The sequence below is a fragment of the Ammospiza nelsoni genome, chromosome 1 (genome assembly GCF_027579445.1).
Source record: "Ammospiza nelsoni isolate bAmmNel1 chromosome 1, bAmmNel1.pri, whole genome shotgun sequence".
NCBI lineage: Eukaryota > Metazoa > Chordata > Aves > Passeriformes > Passerellidae > Ammospiza > Ammospiza nelsoni.
This window is the reverse complement of record NC_080633.1, coordinates 49,264,214-49,286,886: the sequence shown is the minus strand read 5'-3', so window position 1 is coordinate 49,286,886 and position 22,673 is coordinate 49,264,214. Positions and strand designations below refer to the sequence as shown.

Sequence of the window (22,673 nt, the reverse complement as noted above, 5' to 3'; positions counted from 1 at the left end):
TGACCCTGGGCCATTGGATTATTAAAGCTCATAAATCCTATTGAAAGTGTTTGGAATTTCCTCAGCCTGATTTCTTCCCTACAGTACTCTAATATGTGGAGGTAGTGCATGTTCTCCACAATGAATCACAGATCTCAAGATAACCAGCTAACTGCATTCCCTGCCTGGGACTCTCCCTCCTCCTCTTTTTCTCACCATTTTCTCTCTGGCCCGTTCCAACACCACAGTTCACAACACTCTAGCTGACTCTCTTCATACTACTCTTTTTCTTACTCACCACTGCATGTTTTGTAGCTTTGTCCCATTGTGCATGCCATACATATTATAAAAAGTACTACTATGCTAAGTTTGTATATCAGAGATGAGTTTCTGTCCAGTGCAACTGAGAGCTGCTGATGAGTCCTTTTTGTGGTGACTTTAGAACATCCTTTTTTGAGCTGCCAGCCACTCATTAGCCCATGAAACAGGCCACTGGCCCTCCTACACTCTGACCTGAAGGTTCACTGGTCCTCCTGCCTGTAAACATGAATTGGAGAAAAGGCTACAGCAGGCGAGACAATGTGCACAAATGCTAGCTGTCAAAGACAGACTTCAAATTCCTGCTCATCTTCCTCTGAAAGTCACAGCTCTGCAGTGCTACAGGTTCTGGTCTTATGAGGGATCAGGCAACTTTTTTTGTGTGTGGGGTGAGGAACTCCACTCTGTAATCTCCTTTTCAAGATACATAGATATGGCATATCAAACACGACAGGATTTCCAAAAGAAACTGAGAGGGGATTTGAAATGTCAAATACAAAGAAATGATTCTGTGCTTTTGGTGGGGGGGAAAAAAAAGCTGCCTCAGCCCCTCTAGCAACAGATTATATTTTTAAAGGGTTGTTCATTGATCTTTGTCCAAAGAAAGAATCTGAGATTTAGGTACCTGATCTTAATCCTAATGAAATCCATTGCAAAATTCTTACTGAGTTGATTGGAAAGAGCATAAAGCTTAATTTTTTTTGTCAAGTCTGAGATACCAGTGTATGATTTACACAAATTGTTTGGGTAATTTTCCTTGAGATGTTGTAGCTGAAAAATATGTTAGCTCTTCCTAAGAAGTATTTAAAACTGGAGTAATTTGGCTGTATTTACATATTGTAAAGTGCCATTTTAAACAGACATGCTATATTTTTAAGTCCATCTGCAAATTATGCATGATTAATTTGTTTGTAATATGTAAGGACATGAAAGTGGAAAGGAGTTTAAAAAGAAATTAAACCCCCTAAAACTGATCTCTTTCACATAAGATTATGATAAAATACATGAACAGTTAGCTTATCATACTGTTGTGCCTCAAACTGAATCATTCCATAACTCCAAAACACAAGAGACTTTATATGTTAGAGGGTTTTTTCCACTAAGAAATGACCAGAAGCAGCAGAAATGTGCAACCAGTTGTGCAAGATTTTATTAAGGTATTTAGTAACACCATGTGCCTTCTCTGCCAGGAATCTGTGATTGCAGAACTGCAAGAAGCTCTGTTTATTTTTCTGACATCTCATACTTCCAGTCTGACACTGGGTTTTGAGAGCCCAGTAAGGTGTTTTATTTTATTTCTAAGTGAAATTGAAATATCATAGCTAGAAGGTATGCTTGCAGTGAACAAGTAATATAATCTGTTGTTATGCTTTGGAAATACCTTGACCTGAGGCGTTTGTGTGTGCACATTCATGTGTGCTCCACATCTATAGGTTGCTTCTATTGCACAAGGGCACTTGGCAGTACCAGAATCCTGGAAAGAATGTGCTGCTGGTTAATTGGTTAGATGTTTTGCTCAAGAAAGTACTTGGTGAAATAGGTCTTGTGTCTTTTTGTTTTTTCCCCCATTACCCCTCGAAATTTGGTCACATACAGACAGAAAAAGGTGTCAGGAGTCTGAAGAGTTGATCTAGCTCTGTTTCTGCTTAAAAACACAGCTTCTGCTGTGCTCATCAAAGTGCTGACTTTCATGAAGATTAAATGGACAATTATCCCTGCCCATGTTTACAGATCAGGACAGGCAGCAGCAAGTCATTGCCATGGTTTGTCACCTCTTCAATATTATGCTTGCGCAATGATTGTTATTTTTCTTTCTACAAAGTCCTGAAGAAAGGGATGTAGGCTGCGTATTCTGTCAGATTATTATCTGACTGAGAAGGTCTGAGGTGACTTCTTAACAAAGGAAGGCAATTTCACTTATTTTCACATGCTGTGTTTGATGCTACTCAGCATTCTGAGTTGAAAAACTTCATTACGTGATACTGGAGTGATACTGGGCTTTTCTCCTGATTATTTCCACTGGTGTTGCTGTAGCTGGCATCTTTTAGCATTTAGTAACTTGCTCCAGGCACATCCAGCCTCGTAGGAGAGGGTGGAATGAACTGCCAGACTACAGCTTGGATTAATTTTTATCTTCTTACAGATCTGATGTATAAGTTTTGGCTCTTCCCACTCTGAAGACACTCCTGTATCTCAACGCTGGGAGACAAGCTGTGGACACGTGGCTGTTTGACACGTGCATGGTGTCTACTGACTGCAGCAAGGCTCCCAAACCTTCACTACTCTCATCCCCTTCCCTTCTGGAGGTGAGTTGCAAGGCGTTTACTGAAGGCATGAGTGAGTACTGCTTTTGTGTCCTGGTGCAGGACACAAAAGTGCACTTTTGTGCATTTCTCTCCCTTCTCTGGGTAGCCTGCATGGGAGTAATGGAATGATGGGCAGCAGCCAGGTGAGGCCCTCTCCATTTCACTGTAGGTTCAGAATAGTTTTGATTACCATCTTCAAAAATTAACTTTGGTCCATTGTTGAGATGGCTGCAACATCAAATGGCAAAAAGCAAAGACCTGGTCCTTGCCCTGTCACCAGGGGTAGAACACAAGGGCTATTTATAGACTCTCTGCTGGTCTCTTTGCTTTCAGCTGGAACCTACAGCACAGCATTAAAGGGAATAATGCTAAAGAATGAAATTAAAAGTAGATGGAGGCACACGCAACCATCCTAGGAGGAATCCACATCAGGAGGTGCATTAGCAGAACAGGTTTTGGTGTGCCTGGCTGAATGCCTCTAATCACTTGAAGTGTGCACCAAGAGCCAGCCAATGCACACCCTGTTGTGGCTCATCACTCACCGTATTCTTCCAGTCTGATTCCATTCAGCAGTCCCCAGTAAAAGCAGGTGTTTGCTTCTAAGGGGAAAGAGGGGTTCCAGGGGTGCAAGGATAATACCTACTAAAGCAAACATTTTCCTGCAACACTGCCCTGGCCTCCTGTATATTTGTCCACATTTACTGGTACGCAAATTCTGCTACATTCATTAACCATGGCAAACTGTCTTCTCTAACTAGGGCTCTCTGAAAGCACATCATGAAAGGAGTGCATTTTTAACTGTGTATTTTAAATAAGAATTGTCTGTCTGTGGGAGTTGGGTTATTTGTATCACCGTAGACAAAAATGATCTCTGTATTTCATAGGACCTTGCTGCTTTGTAGCTATTGACTGTTTATTTTTCATCCATAGGATTACTAATTGCAGCTAGTACCAGACACTTCTGTCTCCTTTCAGGTTATTGTAGTAGAGGGCATTGTACCAGATGCATGGTTATTCACAGACATGCATTTCCAGCAGCTGAATTGCTGGATCTGCTCTAAATGATCTATGGCAATTACATTTGGCGTTGTACAGCTATAATTTTACTGCATATTAATAGCCACCTAGCAAAGAGGTAAATGCCCTTTTCTCCGCTGGGTGCAGGATGAATGCCTGGATGTATTCAATTGGGTAAAACGAGGCTCGGGTTTTAAAAGCATAGCAGCGGTTTCATGTGTCGGAAACGCGTGTGCTGGTGAATTGCCTGTTTCCCTCTGCCTTGATGGTGTGCAGCAAGGCTCCGAGGGAAACATCATCAAGCCAGATCCTAGATAGAGACATGCTGGGCAGGGGAGGGGGAAGGGGATCATGTGCCCCATTTTTAGTGGCTCATCTGCTACCACCCAAAAGCTGCTGCAGTCTTTTTTTTTTTTTTTTTTCAATTTTTTTTTTTTTTTTACCCCTTTTAGCAGCTTGGCTGATCAGCCTGAAGGCTGTCAGGTTGCACCAGCAAAAATAATAATTAAAACCACCCTCCCCAGACCTTTCACTTAAAGATGTCCTCTGGAGTCAAGGCCCATTTCCTTCCCTCTTTATTTTTCTTGGGGGTCGCGTGTCGGGGGCGACAGGGAGTGGGGGGGAGCAAATAACAAGGAATCGGAGGGGATTAAAGAGCTCTCTCCTTATTAGCCCCGCTCGGGTGCTTTGTTTCTGTGCTCCTGGCTGAGGATGGGCTGACGGGGGAGGGCTTGAGGGAAGGGGGGGGAAACAATGTGACTGGAGGGGTCGGCGTGCGGGAAGCCACAGCCGCGCGGGCGGGCGGACAGACAGACAGAGCCGCCCCACAGACAGACAGCGGCCCGGGCGGGCATCTCGGGCCGTGCGTGGTGCTGGGTGTGGTGGGCTGAGGGCGGGCAGCGCAATGGCGCCGGGGCCGGCGGGTGCCGTGCGGCAGCCGGGGCAGCGGCGCTGAGCGCAGCGAGCGCGGAGCCGGCGAGCGGCGGAGCCGGAGCGCGGCGCTGCCTGCGGTCCGGGGCGCACCACGCTGCGTGGGCGGGGAGAGAGAGAAAGGCAGAGGGAGAGACTCGCAGACAGACAGTAGAGCCCGGGAGCGCGGCAGATAAAGGACGGAGGACAGGGAGAGAGGAGCGAGCCAGAAGGGGAGCCAGGCGGGCGCCGGGAGCGGACGGGCGGAGCGGGCCGGGACAGCAGAGGAGGCGGCCGGCGGGTCGGGCGGTGCCGCCGCGGCCACCGCGCCCGGGCAGCAGCGCGGCGGCGGCGGATCTCCTCCCGCGGCGGAGGCGGAGGAAGAGACCATGTCTTTCAGGAAGACAGTCACTGTACTGTAACAGCAGCGTATCCGCAGCAAAATAAACAAACCGGCCAACCAAAAATACCAAACAAACAAAAATAGCCCGAGCCGCCAAGACGCTGGGGGCAGATCCCGTTTGCAGGCAAGGTAAAAAAAAAAAAAAAAAAGAAAGAAAAAAGGAACGAAAAAAACCAAAAACAAAACCCAAGGAAGCCAAAGCAGAATCTGTCGACATTTGTGTGGCGTGATGTTCTTTGTTGTCGCGATTTTTTTCTTGTCTATTTTTTTTCTTCCAGCATGTGTTTTCTGTCATTTCGTTGGAGTCATTCGCCCCATCCCCCCGCCACCCCCCCTGCCACCCCTCCCCGTGATCTTTTAATTTTTGAGGTCAGGGCGGCTGGAGCATGTGGAGTGGAGAGAGAGGGAAACAGGAGCTGTGTATGGAACCGGGGCTTGCCTTTATTGCGTGCGATGGGCAATTACTAATAGCGGCTGCAGGATTCCGGCTCTAAGATGTGGTATTTACTAGAGGGGGAGGGAAGAGAAAAGGAAAAAAGGGTGTCGCTCGTAGTGCGGCGGGGCAGGATGCTCTCGGTGCTGGAGCCGGCGCCTCGCACGGGACTGCGGAGCGGCAGCGTGGCGGTGCTGACGGCCAGGTAGGGCGGGAAGGGCTCGGCGCGGAGGGCGGCGGCTTCCCAAAGTTTGGGGCGGCCGGCGCCGCTCGCCAGAGGCGCTGCCGGCGGGAGCGCAGGCGGGTCGGGGTCGGGCGCGGAGGTGAGGTGGTCGGGAGCCGGGCTGGGGCAGCGAGCGCCAGGGAGAGGGGGGGGTCTGCGGGGGGAGATCGCCCTCCTCCTGGCCGTCATTTTAGCTGAAATGGATCAAACTCTTTAGTAAAACCTCAACTTTTACTCGCTGGTTTGTGAACGGCATCGCGGCATCCGCTTTCAAAGCCGTGTTTGCTGGAGGGCAAGCCTGGGCTGCTTGGACTGGCATTGTTCTTAAGGGTGGCGATGTGAGGGCAACAGATTTACTTGATGCTTCCTGGGCATCTCTTTTTGCATGCGGTGGAGGAGGATCACGGTCCAGGTGTTACGGCCGTATTGTTGGGTGTCCCGTTTTCACAAAAAGCAGTTCGTGTTACTCCGTTTGGTGTATTCTGCCTACTTGTCTCGAACGATATCGCTTGTAAATCTAACCCCGACGTGCCCATCTAGCGCAGCCATTGCGCAGCCTTGTTTAATTGCTGTTATTTATTTTGCCTTCATTCACCGCGTCAGCCGGCGGGGGCAACACGCTCGGGTTCCGGGTGCATTTTTACGTGCTAGGTGTGTCTCTGCGCTTCCAGGTGTGTGCGGTTTTGCTTAAAACTCATCCCGCCGCCGTGTGACATCGCTGTAAATGTGCCGGGAGGGGGAAACAAAAGCATTAGAGAGCCACACGAGTGTCTGTGCATCACCTGTTTGACTTCTCTGCCATTGCAATGCTGAGCCAGATGCATGCCCGGTGCGCGTTCTTCTAAATGGCATATGCACATTTTAGGCAAGTACAAAGCAATTGAGGCTGAGGGTGATGGGGAGGGGGTAAAAAAAAAAAAAAAAAAAACCGAACCAAAACCGCACTGTAAACTGATCTGCAACTTTTTCAATCGCATAATTTAACTGCACGCTGATTTTGTTTTAGCAGTCTTCGTCACGGATCGAGGCAAGTTTGTGTGCACAATTGGGCTTGCAAATTGCTAATCTCGCACTGACTTTGCCTCTCAGCTCCCAGCTGGGTATGGTTACCTTGAGAGCTGTGGTATCAGCACTGTCAGAGCATGCTCCGGTGGGGAGATCGGGTGTGTTCTATTTTTAATACTATTTAATGAAGATGCTTCTCACTCTGCAATATACGAAGCATAATGGAAGAGCAGAGCGATGATTGGTTATGGATACTGGAAAAGGAAAAATGCAAAGGTAAAAACAGAAATCCCTCAAATATTTCTATTACATTAATGAAAGAAAATGCAGCTGTGCAGAAAGGGGATTGATTAGCTCATTTTAAGCTGAAGAGTTTTGTGGTGTCTGGGATGCTTTTTTTTTTAAAGTTCTTTTAAAAAGTTGCATGGAGCAAACTGGATAGATTATTTTGTGCTATTGCTCTTATTCTATGTGGGCATGCTTAAGTTGAAGCATATTCCATTTTACTTATTTTTTAATAGTGAAGCATCTTACAGTGGAGTAGTGCTGAGGAACATCTTGAATATTTAATTTTTTCTTGTGATAACCAGTTTGAATGATTAGCTCTATTTACATGCTTATTGGTAGCCTCCTAAAGTGGGAGTTTTGAGTTTTTATTCCTTGCAGTTGAAACTTAATTCAGTTGATATTAAAAATCATTGTTGCATGCAATGCTCACAGAATGCAAGCGGCTGTAAATCTCTTGTGAAGTGTAAAGGAAAATACCTATAGATAAATACAGTGTATACCACTTGGCGAGAACCATGGAGAGATACCTTTGAAAACTGCCCTGTTATATTCTGTGTACTTGTAGTCAGAAATGTGTTTATCAGCTATTTGAAAGAATCCACACACTTAGAATCATGTAGAGAAACTCGCCTCGATTAAAGATGTCTTCTGTAAAACAACTGTATTTTCTTTCTGTTGTCTGCAGTTTTACAGGATGGTGGTCTAAGAAACAGCTGAGTACCCCTCCTGCAAAATCCTTTTTCCAAGCAGTTATTTGTTTTTGCTATGTGCTAGTAATTTTGACTGCCCCTGGGCTAAGTGTGCAAGAGAGGATTGCTCAGACGAGTGTTGCACCACATCGTACCCATGAAGGAAAAATTACGTAATGGTGATAGAGGAAATGCAAAGAGGTTTTTAATACAGGTGTAATTATAGTTCTCAGACAGGAAGAAAACAGTGCAAAAGTAACTTTGAAACTTCATTCTGTTGGAGGAAAACTGTGGGCCAAATCATTTTCCTGATGGTGCTGCTTTTCCTGTGGGCTTTACTGGGGTTATTTGCATGATTACAGTAACTAGACTTGGCCTGATAAATCACTGTTATTAAACAGAATTTCAGAGAGTACATAAAAGAAACCTGAGAAGTTTTAAAATCTGCTGTGTTCTTGACTTCCTCACAGGTTATGGTTTTGAATAACTAACTTTAAACTTGGAATGAATAGGGGGGAGGAAAAGTGTACTAATTCTAGGATGGCTTACTTACGGTCTGTCTTGTGTCCTGTAGGCATTGGTCTTGCTGCAGTCAGTGGGAGCTTTAAAATTGGCTCCATGGTTTAATCAGTGCTAAAGACAGACACCGGGACAAATTTTCAGCAGCTGAAAATTGATGTAGTTTCTTTGGTCTTAAGAACAGTGTAGACTTGCACCAGCTGATGATAACACCTCTCTGCTTATAACATACAAAATCTGTAACTTGCATTGAACGGTATTACCAATTTTGTTGGCATTAATTTCAGAGTAGGAAAATTATTTTGGCAGACTGGCAAATCCTTGTTTATAGGGACTACTCACGAATGAGCGGCTTGGTCCTGTGAGTGCTCCCAGCCTAATTTCCTTGATAAGTTTCAAAGATACATGTGTGTAAGCTTCATGATTATTTAAAGGAAATGCTATTGATGTTAAGTAATCTCTTTTCAAAAATATCTTTGCAGATTGGCCAGTTGAGAAGTAATGTAACTACCATGCAATAAACTTGCAAAATCCATTTGTCCCCTGCTTATTCATTTATTAGATTTGAAGTTCTGTATTAATGTTCTTAGCAGGTAGTAAGTCAAGCAAATGGGTCCCTTTTTCTTCTAGAAGATTGAAACATTCATCAAACAAGTAATACATGGCAAAGTCTCTGTGCGTTCCAATGGAGAGCACTCAGTTCTGAAGATTTAAAATACTGTGTATGAATATCTGTGTGGTAACATGCATTTCTAGGATACATTCTATTTTGATGACAAACTGCACTCCAGGTAAGTTAGATTTTCCCTAATTTGAGTTGGGTAAATTGAATTGCAGATAAATTATGCAAACCATGTGAGGTCATGCATCTAGTTTTTGACAGTTGTCAAGTGAGACCTATTCTGGTCTCCAGGCTTGTAACTGGGTCACCCCTGGATTGTAAGTTTCCCTGATTAATTGCTGGTATTTGTTTAGTTTTCTTATTTTTCTACTTGATACATGAAATACTGATTTTCAAAAACATGTAGATGTAAATAAGTTTACATGTTTGTTTGTAACTATCAAAGTACTTTATTTTTACGTAGTAATTTAATGGTAAGCCCTTCTAAACAAGGAAGAAACTTCAGAACAAGTGCAAATAATGACTCATTTCTGGTTTGGTTGTTTGTTTTTTTTAAAAATAAATTTAACTTGCCTATAAATTCGTGTAGACATGCTGCTTGTTGTTCGTGGACAGAATGTGTTTTTCTTAAGAAGGAGGCTAAAACCCAAATCAGAGGAACAGCCACTATGGCTTGCACGAGTATGCTGGTGTTCTCACACACCCAGACACACACCTTATTAGAGAAATGAAAAAGACAATACACCATAAAACTACAATACTTTCCGTTTTAATCAAAACTAATTTTTTTTAGTAAATAACATCTATGATGGATTCTAGACAATTCCTCATTCGTCGCTGAAGGTGCAGACTGCTTAGTTGGAGGACTTCACAGCTGCTTAGATGTTTGAAGTTACTCTAGTTTCAGGCTTCATGTTTTCTCATATGTTGGTTTTATAGTAGGCAAGCTGGATGATTGGGTAAATTGAGATTCCTTAGCTTACCTAAGTTTATGAGAGCACATAAATAATCTGCATTAACGCTTAATGTGTGACATAGACAGTCCAAAGTTAGGAATTGGGTTGATGCCAGGGGAGGAGCACTGGAGCTCTCTGTCACCTTTCAGGAAAATGCCACAAGCAAACACTTCCTTAATGTCCTGCCACAGCCGCCCTCTTCCACCTGGTAGTAATCTTGCTGGCATTTACTACTTTTTCCTTTTTCACTGTTGTAGTTTCCAGGCTTTCAGGTAATGCACCACCAGTACACTTCTTTTTGGTTCCTTGGAAAAAGCTGTTGTGGAAGCGGTCTCCTTTCATTCAAATGTACAATTTTTTAGTCACATGGTGGGATCTTTAATCTGTGTTTGATCATTCTAGAGTCCAGAACAGGTAATGAGCTGTTATATGAAAATGATACGTCAGTTTTTTTTGTCCTTTTTTTCTCTGGCTATTACACGTAAATTCCCTGTTACCGAGAGGAAAAAGAAGACTAAACACAGAGAGAAATACATAAACAAGAAGTAAATGAAATTGCTTTTTACAAGAGTGGGCTCACGATGACTGTTTACATGAGCTAATTGCAGCTGTGGTAAACGTGGTCGATGGAAGCACGAAGTAGGCGGCTGGGTTAGTGCTGAAGGAGGATGTGAAGCGCGAGAGAGCGATCATGTCGTATATCATGACTAAGCTGAAATGCAGGAGCCATAGTTAGGCAGTGACAGCTGGGAATTTGAAATTTGTGATTTGGATATCCAATGACTTTGTGAAGCAGGGGTTTAGAGTACTTTCTAGTTACTGGCAGTGTGTGGAGGCAGTAACCATGTAAGGATGTTTTTAGGGCAGACATTCGCATAGCATATGCTGAAGTATGTAAGGTGAGAAGTGCATTTTTATAAGTGAAAGAAAATGTTCACAGGGAAATTGGGACGCTTAGGGATCAGGTGAGATGTCTGATCTTGATCTTTTAAGGCCAAGAGTCACAGATTACAAAGAGTAGTACCATGAGAAAGCAAAGTCCTATAAAAGTGTTTTTGTAATTCAATGCTTTCTGCCATATTCATAATTTAGTCTTGGACAATACTATAATTTATTTATGAGCTGTTTATACAGCACTTGTGTTAAAATTCTAGAAGCTTGGTAACAACTTCCAACTGATAAAACTGCCTTTTTCCAAAATTGGATGCCTTCAAGTCAAAGGAAAACTTAAATGGTTGGCAGAATGGTGTGACAAAAAAATAGCAATTAAGAAAAACCCCAGCAAATACTCCCACCCTCCCTCCCCCACAATTAAATGCCCCGTTTTTTGATTTCTCAAAGTTTGTCTTCTGTTTGCAATCTCTGCTAAAACATAAAAAGCAAATATATACAAATCACCTCCTTTCAAGCTTCTGTTTATCCCAATTTTTACAGCCATGCAGCAATAATTTTTGCTGGATTCATAAAATCATCAGATCCAGTTTTATGTTCTAGGATTTGAACTCTGTCATCAAAAGCATGCCTGAACAGCTAATAATTTCGTGAGTAATGAATCCTGTTGCAGTATTTGTATTTTTATTGCCTCATGAGTTGTAGTCTTCCTGTGCTTTCAATACAGAAAACACTTTGTAAGTTTTCATAATTAAATACCACTCAGAATGTGCTGCTTTTCCTCACAGGGAGTGCATGCATCTTGGGTTTGGTGACCTGCAGAGCTTCTCGTGGTGTAATGCTTTTTTCTTGTGAAGAGAGTTATCACAATTTGTTCCTGTGTAAAGAGGGATGGCAAGGCTTCTCAGTAGATTGAAGCCAATGAAGATAAACTGCAGTGATTAGAAGCATTTTAGCAATACAATTAAATTATTATTAATTAGTATGGAATGTTCAACTATATATTTGATTTAATGAGAGGTTTTGCTGGGGAGCAAACTTCAGTGTTGATACTCTCATGTGAAATAGGTACAGCATGATGGTCTTCTGAAGAATATGCCTACTTTGTGCTTTTTGGGTGTTTGTGCCATTGAACTTCATTTGACGTTCCTGAAAGTAAATCATAAATTGTGGTGGTACAAACTATACCTTGAGGCTTCTCCATTTTCAAGTCACTATTCTGTTTTCAGATACTTCGCCGTTGGCAAAACATTTAGGACAGTTTAAATGATGCTGCTTAATACACTGTAAAGTATTTGTCATGGAGTCAGAAATGTTTATGGTGTCATAAAAGCTTTGAGGGAAGCACATCAAATAAATTGGTCCACTCTAAAGGTTCACTACAGATTTTAATGTAAGCCCGGGAAATGTCTGATAGCTTTATAATTTGTGTACTTTATAAACCATGAAATCCGAAGTGAGAAAGTCTGACTTTCATGCTTTCAGGTTTTGTTCCTTTAGGAAAAATTCAGACCTTTCTTCTACAAAGTATAAAAAACAAGGGAAATTCTGACCATTGATCTGTAAGGAAAGCCTAATGAGTGACTTAGGGCATCCTAAAGTGCCGTATTTCATAATGCATGGTACTGTGAGCATCTGGAAATGCCAATGAAACTATGTTTGATCCAGGTATGGTTTTTGGGGAAGCCTTGATTCATCAAAAATAAGCTTAAGTTGAAAAACATAATGTATTTACTAGGTTTGTGTGTCTCAGTACGCTTTTCCACTACAGTGTAGCACTCTGTTCTGCAACAGAGCAGCAAAATGGACTGAGAGCTAGGGCAAGCAGCATAAGAATCCCGTTAGATACGGAAGACGATGAATTATTACTGAGGGATAATGCAACTTTTGTTTAATCTATGTACTATTGAAAAAGACTGCATTTGAAAGAAGTCCTTGAATGACCTGCTTCTTAAAGTAACCCTCTCAAAATCGGTGGCTGAGATAAGGGAGTGGTGGGGCGAGGGCGTAGTGGAGGATTAGCCCTAGTAGTGTGCTTGTGATGTGACGTCAGGTTAAGGGGCATGAGAAGTAGGAGGACAGCAAAGGGAAATTGAACTTTGAGGACAGATTCCCTGAAGATTAAGTAACTGGAATTTTGGATAATGCAGAGAAAATACATAGATTTGTAGCTTCTTTTCAGTATCATTTGTTTTCTGATTAAAAAAAAAAATATAAAACTCCTTATGCATGCATTGTGATGTGCATCTTTGTGTAGAGGATCAGGACAAAATGACTACTCCTCTGCAATCACACCTAATCTCACTAAATCTGAGGTTACAGGGGCTGTAAATGATCTACATCTTCTGATTTTTGCTGTTTCAGAATTGCTCCTCTCTGCCACCTATCTGGCAGGAGAGAAAGGAAGATAACAAAATTGTTGCCAAGGTCTGAGGGCAGCTCCGTGACAGTGTGGGCTAAAATGGGACTTCTTACCTTGGCTTAATGTCAGTGAAAGAAACTGGTGGGTGAGTCTTGGGGAGACATGCAGGATCCTGGGTTCTGTGGTACACAGCCAGTTCTTCTCAGAAAATAAATTGGTTTCTATCCTTGGTACCTCTTCTCTTGGCATGGCAGTACCTCATAAGTTAGTCAGGTATTTGCTGGAATAGTGTAATGTGCCCTGTGACTACATAAATCCCCACCTTTCCATAGAGGGCTTTCTGATGATGGGGAAGGATTGGTAGGAAAGAGCAGATTGAGACACAAATCTCAGTGCGGCACCTCAGCTGCCTGTGGTTGTGCTGCCGGTAGCCCTGTGGGGATGGTCTGTGGTTCCACAGCCACCCTGTCCACTCGCTCGTTGTCGCTTTGGTTTCCGCAATGCGGGAGGAAGATGCGGCAGGCACCTACCTCTCTCAAAGCCCACGGATTTCTTTGATGTGTTTGTTACTCCTCAGGGTTTGGTTTGTTTTTTTTGGTTTTTTTTTCCCCAGGAAGTAGACCACAGAACATCATTCGTACTCACGAAGGCTAATTACAATTTTTTCCTCTACAAATCTTTCCTTGGAGAGCTGTGTGTTCAAAGAACTGCTGCTAACTATTTTCTGTGCTACAATTATGTTCAATGTCCAGGCAGTGAGTGCTGAAATGTAGATTTTTTTTTTTTTTTGGCACCTGTTCCTGTTTGTATTTGTTTGATGACATACACTTGTGTCTTTATTAATGTTGTCAGGCACGTCAAAGCCATCTGTAATAAAACTGCATCAGGAGAAGAGCATGTCAGAAAATGTGACAGTAAAATATCGATGCTTCATAACAAAACTTTTTTATTGATTAAACAGCACAACTTCAATATGTGGAAAAATGAAATCAGTTCTAATTATTTCAGGACTTTGAGAGCAATTCCAGTGAGCCCTGAGTCTTTGGCTTGCCTATAAAATGACAGCAGACTGAGCAATTTAGCGGTATATTACGAGAAAATTCCATGGCATGGAAATATGTTTGCTCGGTTTGCATTGACTGAGATCGTAACAAAAGAGGAGCGTAAGTGACCCTTGTATTTCTGGTGCATAGTTGAATATTCTCCTGGAATCTGTCATTTTTTTACCCATACTCAGTAGTTGGAATGAGGCTGGCATGTGATGTAACATACCAGTGGTCCTCGGAACATCAGCTGCATGTACGAGCAATTTCAATGTCTATTCACTGCCAGACAGATGATTTTAATAAAAGGAATTCAGGGGCTCCGTTCCTTACCTAAGATGGTTTATTTTGGGACCAGTAACTTGACATACTATTGCATTATAAAATCCAAAAAACAGAGATAATTTCAAGTAGGTTTGCCACCTCAGCAGAGAAAATAAAAAATATGGAGGGTAGCTAATGTTATATTCTTTTGTCAAAGCTGAATGTGTGAAGTAAAGCATACTGAAGTTAGGAGACTTACTGTGTCCCTAGGTGTAACACAGAAAAGGGATTTTCCTAAAAATTGGTCCATAGCCCTGATTTGAAGCTTGCTGGAAGTGCAGGAAGAGAAATATTGGAGGAATTCACCCCAGTCCCAATATAAACTCTTCTCTTGTTCTGCTTCTTGACACTGAATTTCAAGCAGTCACTGGCATGGATGTCTCTGCCTCATTTTTTGGCTGTTTTGACACTTTCATCAGTTGTCTCTATTCTGCTCCATATACTCTCTGGCCATTCTTCATCCTGAGCCTTTGCTTTTTTTCTAAATTGTGTCCCTTATGCAAATTTTACTTTGTTAAACTGACCCTTCTGGCTTTACTTGGGTTTTCATCATTTGTTCACATTTTCCAGCTTTTTTTTTTTACTTGCCTTCTTCTGTGTCAGGTATTTGTCCCTGTTTGAATGAGTTGAAACCTTTGATTTAATAGTCATAGAGTACTGCAATTTTTAAAACAGCCTTTCTTGGTAGATTTTTTGACATTTAGTTTATAGATATGCATGTTATATAAAACATACTATTATTATTCAGGATTTCCCAGTTCCCAAATCTCTTGGGTTTTTTCCTGGTATTTCTTAAGGAGAGATGCCACCAGGTCTGATTGCATTTGTGAAACAAAATTTTTATGGTGAAAGCCAGAAGACCCTGTGCTTTTGAACTTCATATATGGAGCTCCTCTTGGTATATCTGGGTCCCTTTGGGGCCTCCATCCAAATTCAGTAAGCTCCATAGAATTGTGTGTGTATTTGATGCTCCTGGAAAATGTTGTGTCCTGTACTCTCTATCTATTTATTTAGATTATTTTGGTTTTCTGGGATTAGCATTATTTTCAATAATTTTTTCTCTGTTGCCTAGAAAATAAAATGTAATGGGAATGACTCAGAGTAAATACCTTTAACAGTATTTTTTCTTGTCAAAGACTTATGTGTTGGCTCTCTGATCTTTCAGATGGACTTCTGTCTATGTTGTGAGCACCATAGCACCTAAAACAGTATGTTGGATGCAGTTTGCTGTGTTACTGGGTTGTACAATGTAAGAAGGGGAAAATTACTGGAGTTCTTATGTATGGTGAATTTTGTATTTCATGTCTGTACAATTGTTGAATAAGCTTGGAAACTGCACCAAAAGCTGAACACTATATATTCTTCTTGTACCTCTGAGTATTATGATGTCATGGCCACAGATCCTGGTCAAAACTGGAGGAAACTGATTGATTGTAGAGATTGTTACCAACTGAGGCAGCTAGCTGTCCACATTTGAGGACCTGTACTAAATACATGATCCATATATATTTTTGTGAAATGCATATATAGTAGCTCCTCCTAAAGACAGAAGTAAAGGAACTGTTGGCTGAAATGTCTCACTCTTGTGTTTGAAGGAACATGGTTTGCTGCCATCATCTGAAAGCTGAAATGTATTTTCTCCTATATTTTGTTCCTTTTTTTTTTTTTTTGCTCATGAGATATAGCAGGAGAGTTGCCTGTATTCAGCTGCCAATTACAGATTCAATTCAGTTATTTGTTTTTCAGTAATCTGATTGCCATTAGTGCCTAGATCACTAATTGTTCACTGTACTCTGTCAGTTTATTATGCAAGTAACATTCTGAAATGAAACCTAATAAAGAAATGATGGCAGCAGTCTGAACAGATGAGGCATAGTAGTTATGAACTGATTTTTTATTTCTTTTAATGGGTTAATTTCCAGACTGGTGGACAGTCAACTCGGTTATCTCTCAAGTAGCATGAGTTGAAGAAATTTCTTAGCTTTCAAGCACAAAATTCTGTTGTGTGGAATCATTCTACTTTTTTAGAGGGATGTCATGTTAATAAGCTGTTTATTCCACAAATAATACTTTCCTCAGTGTCCTTGGTGGTAATTTAATTCTTGAATTCAGTTGTTTGCCAAGGAGATTTGTGATTTTTAAAAGCTTGAGTGTAAATGGCTGTAGTACCACAGACTTGGAATGCAGTGAGAGGGACTTCTTTTTTTCACATAGCTTAGGTTTAATTTTGACTCTTGTTTTTATTACCTTGATTCTATAATCTTAATCCTTGTAAATAAATGCATGAAATTATTAGCCCATATAACCCTATTGATGCAACTCAGTCAAATATGCAGCAGGATCCTGTTTCTGTAGCAGGAAGCAGGTATGGCAGAAAATTCTTCCAAAATGTGCATCTCCATATTTTGTGGGCTCAAAAGTTCAAGATTTAGCATTTGTATTACTGAGCAAACTAAGTTGGAATTTTCCCCAAATGACTGCATTATCAGTCTGCTGCTCAACTGCCCTTCCAGTGCAGTGGATAGGAAACAACAGGATTGGATTTGGAAGACAGAGAGGCATAACATTTGTTTTCATCTTTCTGCTAAATTCAGATATTGATGTGGGTGAACTCCTGATACATGGTATGGAAAGGTGCTAGAAAAGTAATGTTAATTGTGTTTAAAATTTGTCCTTTAGCCCAGTAGAATGACTGCAGATGCAAGATGCAGTCTTGACCACCCCCACTCTTGTGCTCACTAGTGTCAATGAAGAAAAACTTTATTGCTGAAAACTTATTTTTTTTCCTGGCATTTCTGTAAAAGCAAGAAATGGGAAAAAACAACAAGTAAATTCTCAGGCTTAAGATGAGGAGGATGACACTGGGCTGCTGCTGATGCCTGGCTGTGAAGTGTGTGCATGTGGAAATGGGCTGGGAGGGATCGGGGGGCAGTGGAGACCTGTTCCTCTCAGCCCTGCATGGGCTGGCTGTAGGTGATGGGTGTGGTGGTCATAAAATGCCTGTTTATTTCAAGAAGCAAAAGGAGACCCTTTTATAAATTGGTCTGCCAAGAGAGGATGTGTTCACTGAGTTCCAAGTGGAGAAATGGGACTGCTGCCTTTTGAAGTATTTTGTGGTAGTGTCAGTGAAATACTATGACATGTTTGGTGGGGTTTTGTTGGGTTTTATTTCAGGAAGGGGCAGATTTTCAGTACTTCCAAATGCCTTTCTGAGGTTATTTGGATAATTTAAGGTTATTCTTTTTCACTGAAGGCTTTTAATAATCTTTATGTCATTAAAAGAGGCCTTTCTAATAGTGGGAATAGCTACAAATTCAAGTGCTGCAGATAATATAAGTTGACAAGTTCTATAGCATAATAATGTCGTCAGAAAACCCAGCAGCTTTCTCCAAAAATACATTTTCCAGTAGTAAAAGCAGATATATGGGGGGGTTGTGAGTGAGAAGCATGAAGCTTTTCCAAGAGGAGAGTGGTCTGCCATGAGACAGTAAGTTGCAGAAAGATGTGAGAACAATGAAAATTCCCTTTGTTCAAGGGTTTGGTGGTTTTGGGGTTTTTTTGTTTGGGGTTTTTTTGGGGGGGGTTTTGAGTTTATTTTTGTTTTTGCTTTGTTTTCTTCCAGTCTTCCAAACTTAGTCCAGCAATCCAGCACTGAATTTCCCTTCCTCAAGTTCAGCTTTAGAAAGCATGAATGTCCCTCTGGAAGGAGAATAGGCAGCTTGCCATTTCTCATCAGTGTGAAACTTTGTAAGGAAGATGAATTTGGGAAGCAAATAGAGGAAGAAAACAGTACAAAAGGAACTGCTTTTTAACAAAAGATACACTTTTGTCACCATTTGCAGTGCTCAATGAAAACTAAGCTGTCCAACCTTTAACTGCGCTGACCCAAAATATGTCTGTACAGTGTGCTGGCAGCTGTATATGTATTAGGCAGTGAAGATAAAACCCACGTTGTGAATGAGTAGTCCCAGCAAGGCTTTGGAAAGCACTTGGAGTGAATTCTAAGTTGGGTAAGGAAAGCAGGCTTGGGGGGAAATTGAACTGCTTGCCCTTCCTGATTGCCATGTTCAGCATGCATTGAAACCCCATAATGTCCCCACTGATATCCCATAACACAGTGGGGCTGTGGCTGAGGTCCTCAAGGTACCCCAGGGAATTACTCCTGCTTGTGAGGAGCCATGAAGAGATGGTTTCAGGCATGTAGCCGCTGCTAATCAGGCTAGTAGAAGAAACGTGAAAAATAGCAGTCCACTTTCAATACTGCATTTGCTGTAAAAAACTAAAATGCCATCAGTTTACTGTTTAGATGCTGGTGTGGTTACCTGGTTTTCCCCATCTTTATGGCCAATTTTATGATGCAGGCTTGCATGCTGCTTATTTCTTAATTCATTTCTCTTAAGGAGGTAGTGAGTCTGAGCCATCATTATAAAAGGCTTGTAAGTGCTGTCTCAGTCTAGTTAGACTTATAACAAAATGGATCCTATAGGCAGAGTTTTGCATAAATAAAAGCATTTGTCTTTCATTGCTCTTTCACTTTCCTACCTACTGTCTTGTATTAGTAGTTCCTGAAACACTTTCCTCTAGAGGCTGCATTCTAATTCTAATATGCTTCAGGAGGTCAATATGAAAGAAGCATAGAAAGTTTTTCCTGGTTGTTATGACTCTTGTTAAAAATGCTGATGCCCAAGGTTTCTTATTACGTGCCCTGCATCTTTATGTATATAGGCAAAATCATTTTTTAAAATACGCTTCAGTTTTGTTGGTGGCTCATTTTCATGTACAAGCATTCACTGCCTGCCACAGCAGTGTCTGTTACAAAGGGAGCAGTGGAGAATGCAAAGTGCTGGAGTATGATGGCCATGTATCTGGGAAAGGGGGTGCTGGTTGCCCATCTAGCTCTTATTTTGACCAACTTCATTATTTATTTAGCCTCTGCATTCCTCAGTGTCCTCACCTGGAAGGAAATACTGACTTTTTGTACTTACTTTCCCTTGCATCTTTTTTTTCCCCCCATTAATTAGAGATTATGGCATTTTAGAAGCCTTTTATTATAAATAGATGCAATAGGAATATTCACTTTGCCTCTGTTGGGCTTATATTGGCATACACAATCAAGTCATGACACCTTCATAAGTTAGCTAAGTCACAGTTATTTGTGTGCAGCCCTGGAATCTTTAGCAAATTTGAAGACCCTTGCTTTCCTTTGGCTGCAGTTACACTCTGCTGTCACTGTTGGATATTACAGACTTTACTTACTGGTTCTTTCTTCTTCCAGACAAATAATGTGATAGCATGTTTCTCTTTCAGCAGGTGATAATGTTGAAGAATTTAAACAGGTGTAAATAAAGATAATTTGAAAAATAAAGTCTCAACCATGTGAAAATTTAAGAGACAGAATTTGAAAGAATTAAGAGATTTCTTTATTTCTTTCAACTGATTGATTTCATATTTCAAGTCTAGAAACATGTGTTAATATTTATTATATATTTAGGGTTGGTTCTAGCCAGGATAGATTTAAAATAAAAAAACCCAGAAAAACAATACCCACCATTGTTTAGACCTGATGATAAGTGTAAGTAATTAGAGCACATCCAAAACCACCGGATTTAAGTATTGCAAACATCTGTCACCTATGTAGGCAGCTTTTTATTTTGCAGGTGAAAGTTCAATAGGCAAAACATTTTGAGGGGGAAGTTTTTGAAAATGTTACGAAGTGGACACGACCTGTTTTTTTTTCTAGGCATGTGAATCCCTCTCTAGTGCCTTTTTTAAAAAATTTGTGTAGCATGTATAATAGGTCACCCCCTTTTATTAAGCAATAATCCTCTGTGATAAGTTCTCTTCAATCTTTATAAACAACTAGCTCTTCTGATACAGCTGTGATTCTAAAATCAATATTGAAATTGGAGTCTTTATCTGTTTTATTTTTGGACTGTAAATATTTTTTGCAACAGCCTTTTCAGAATATCATGAAAATGCGTGTTGTAATGATTGTGTAGGCATGTATAAGAATTTAATTGCCTTCTGCATCTGTGTGTGGACTTTGTAACTTTTATTTTGAGATTATTACTTTGTATTAGAAGCTATTATTTTTCACTTGACAGGGTTTTTCAGGAGGCTGGAATACAGAAGTGACTTAAAACCAGGTGTTGTCTGGTTTGCTGGGCCCTGTGTATGTGAAAGGTCCTGGCTTTTGCTTTTCAGCCTTCCACTGGCTTCCACTATGGCATCACAGTTTCACTCTTGGGTGTTGCCTGGACATCACTGAAGTGTGTGACTGAAACAACCAGTTTTACATGCACACATAGCTTTTGCTTAAATCACTTAATTTTAGATAGAGATTTAATTTTGCTTTCTCCTTACTAAGGTTTTTCTGTAACTGCTATAACTGGTTTTTCTATAACTGCTCCACACTGTAAGTTTCAGGCTTTTTTACAATCTTTCTCAGCACTGCTCTAGGTTCATTTTGAGGAGTACCTGTACAAGAGGTACTCTCCTTTGTGCCAGAATTTGCATTCCATTTGCCTGCCTGTCCAAGGAGGTACCAGCCTTGGATGAATGGCTAGGACAAGTGTGTTGATTTTTTTTTTTTTCCAATTTTGTGCTCAGCATAAAAGAATGGTTTAATTTGAAACTTCAGTTGTCCTTTTTCTTTTCCAGTTCCCCTGGAGCACTGTGCTTCTCTGATCTCCAAATTTTCTTTTACTACTGGAAACTTTTTGGTTTCTTCTAGCTGCAGCTAGCTCCAGCCAGTCTTTCTCTTTCTTGTTTTCAGTAATGCCCTGTTTATCTGTTCCTGAGTCCCTTTGAATTTTCTGATACTTTTGATATCATGTGATTACCCATTTCTCATACCTTTATGAACCAGGGAGCATCCCTATACCTGTTATGTCTTTCCTCTCTGCACAAGAGCAGCTTTCTGGATATACAGGTTTCTTTGTTCACATCTTTAGTAGTTCCTTATGTTGTGGAAAATGTGTAATGCATTTTGAATTTTGAAAAAACAAATTGACCAGAAGCATGAATTTCAAAGATTTTTTAAGTAAAATAAGCCTATGGCAGCAGTAATACATTAATGTATTTACCATTACTTTGCTCTTTGAGAGGGAAGAATTCCTGAGAAAATCTTTTACATCAGCCAGAAGAGCTGAAAGACAATTTTTTCCTACTATGGTATAGATTGAGCTACAGACTATTGTTTTGGATTTCTGAATGTCTGACAAGAACATACATTCATTGTCTGAACAATTGAAAGTAAACCTGCATTCAGTAAATTTATACATACAGTGTGTCAGAAGCACAAACACTCTTCAGTGTGTGTCACTAGCAGTCAGCACAAGTGTTTCTTTGAGACTTCACACTGCAAAAAAAAAAATCAGTCTGATCTGTTAAAACAGCTGTGAATGTTTAAGTGTTGAATTACATGTGTTGTCAGTGCTCAGAGGATGTCACTACCCATTTACCCCAGTAGGCTGATACTCAGCTGACCTTAGCTTCCACAAAACCATGTGGAAATAGATGCCACTGCAGTCTAAGAAAAAATAAAAGTTGTTTTACCTTGTTTTACTCATACTCAGGTTTCTTTTATAGATACACAAGTATGTTTACACAAGTAAGCTTAGCCATACTTTCCTGCAATTAAATTTTTGCATTCTTTGTGGTCACAAGTAGTAAAATAGAGTGCAGAGAAAAGGAAGCCATAAAAATGATTAGGTTAAATTTAACCAAGTAAACTAATAGCATTTCTATTTCTTAAAAAAATATGTGTACGCACTAGTTGCACACATGTATTATTGGTAGGTGTTTACTGAAAAAAACAACCCCCCAAAAAATGAGTGTTGAAATACCATTTTTCATTTAAAAAGAAGGGCCCCATCAGGTTCTGTTGTAAACATTCTGTGATTTCGCAAAGCTGGTACAGTTAAAAGTGTCCACATTTTGGGAGAGAAAGAGATCTGTAAGTTTTATGGTACATCTTTGGGATCAGGCTTCCCCAAGACTGTATAGATGAAAAACTAATTAATTCCCTTCAGTTCCTATAGAATCTTCTAAAGGACCAAAAAAACAAAAATGTGGTGGTTGTAAGTTTTTTTTACCATTCCCAGTTCACATCTGGAATCTATAATATAGGAGCAAACCCAGAAACAATGGAAGAAAGCTCCAACCTGAGATACTCTCCTGGGAGGTAATTTTGAGTTTGGAACATGCTCAGAGAAGTGCTTGGCAGAAGAACTAAAGATCATTGAAAGAAGTTTTATGTTGTGTCTCTTGAAACAGAAATAAATTTAATGTACTTAAATTATCCCTTCAGACCTCAAGGTCTGTATTACTATATAATTTTTTTTCCCTCCCTATTGTGAATTGCCAGAGATTCCAACTAAGTTTA

At 40.8% G+C, this 22,673-nt stretch overlaps 1 protein-coding gene across 20 annotated transcripts in view; it reads left to right on the top strand.

Annotated features, from left to right (window-relative positions):
* Window positions 1-22,673, top strand: part of ARPP21 (cAMP regulated phosphoprotein 21) — a 197,198-nt gene that overhangs the window by 52,365 nt on the left and 122,160 nt on the right. For 16 of the 20 annotated variants that reach the window (XM_059488431.1, XM_059488380.1, XM_059488495.1 and 13 more), the window contains exon 1: window positions 4,722-5,061. The gene's annotated coding sequence lies outside the window, so the exon portion shown is untranslated. Of the gene's footprint in view, window positions 1-2,440; window positions 2,604-4,721; window positions 5,062-5,121; window positions 5,571-5,655; window positions 5,689-5,791; window positions 6,870-22,673 lie in introns of those variants that run through there. The other 4 variants (XM_059488340.1, XM_059488348.1, XM_059488365.1 and 1 more) reach the window with 4 other exon arrangements.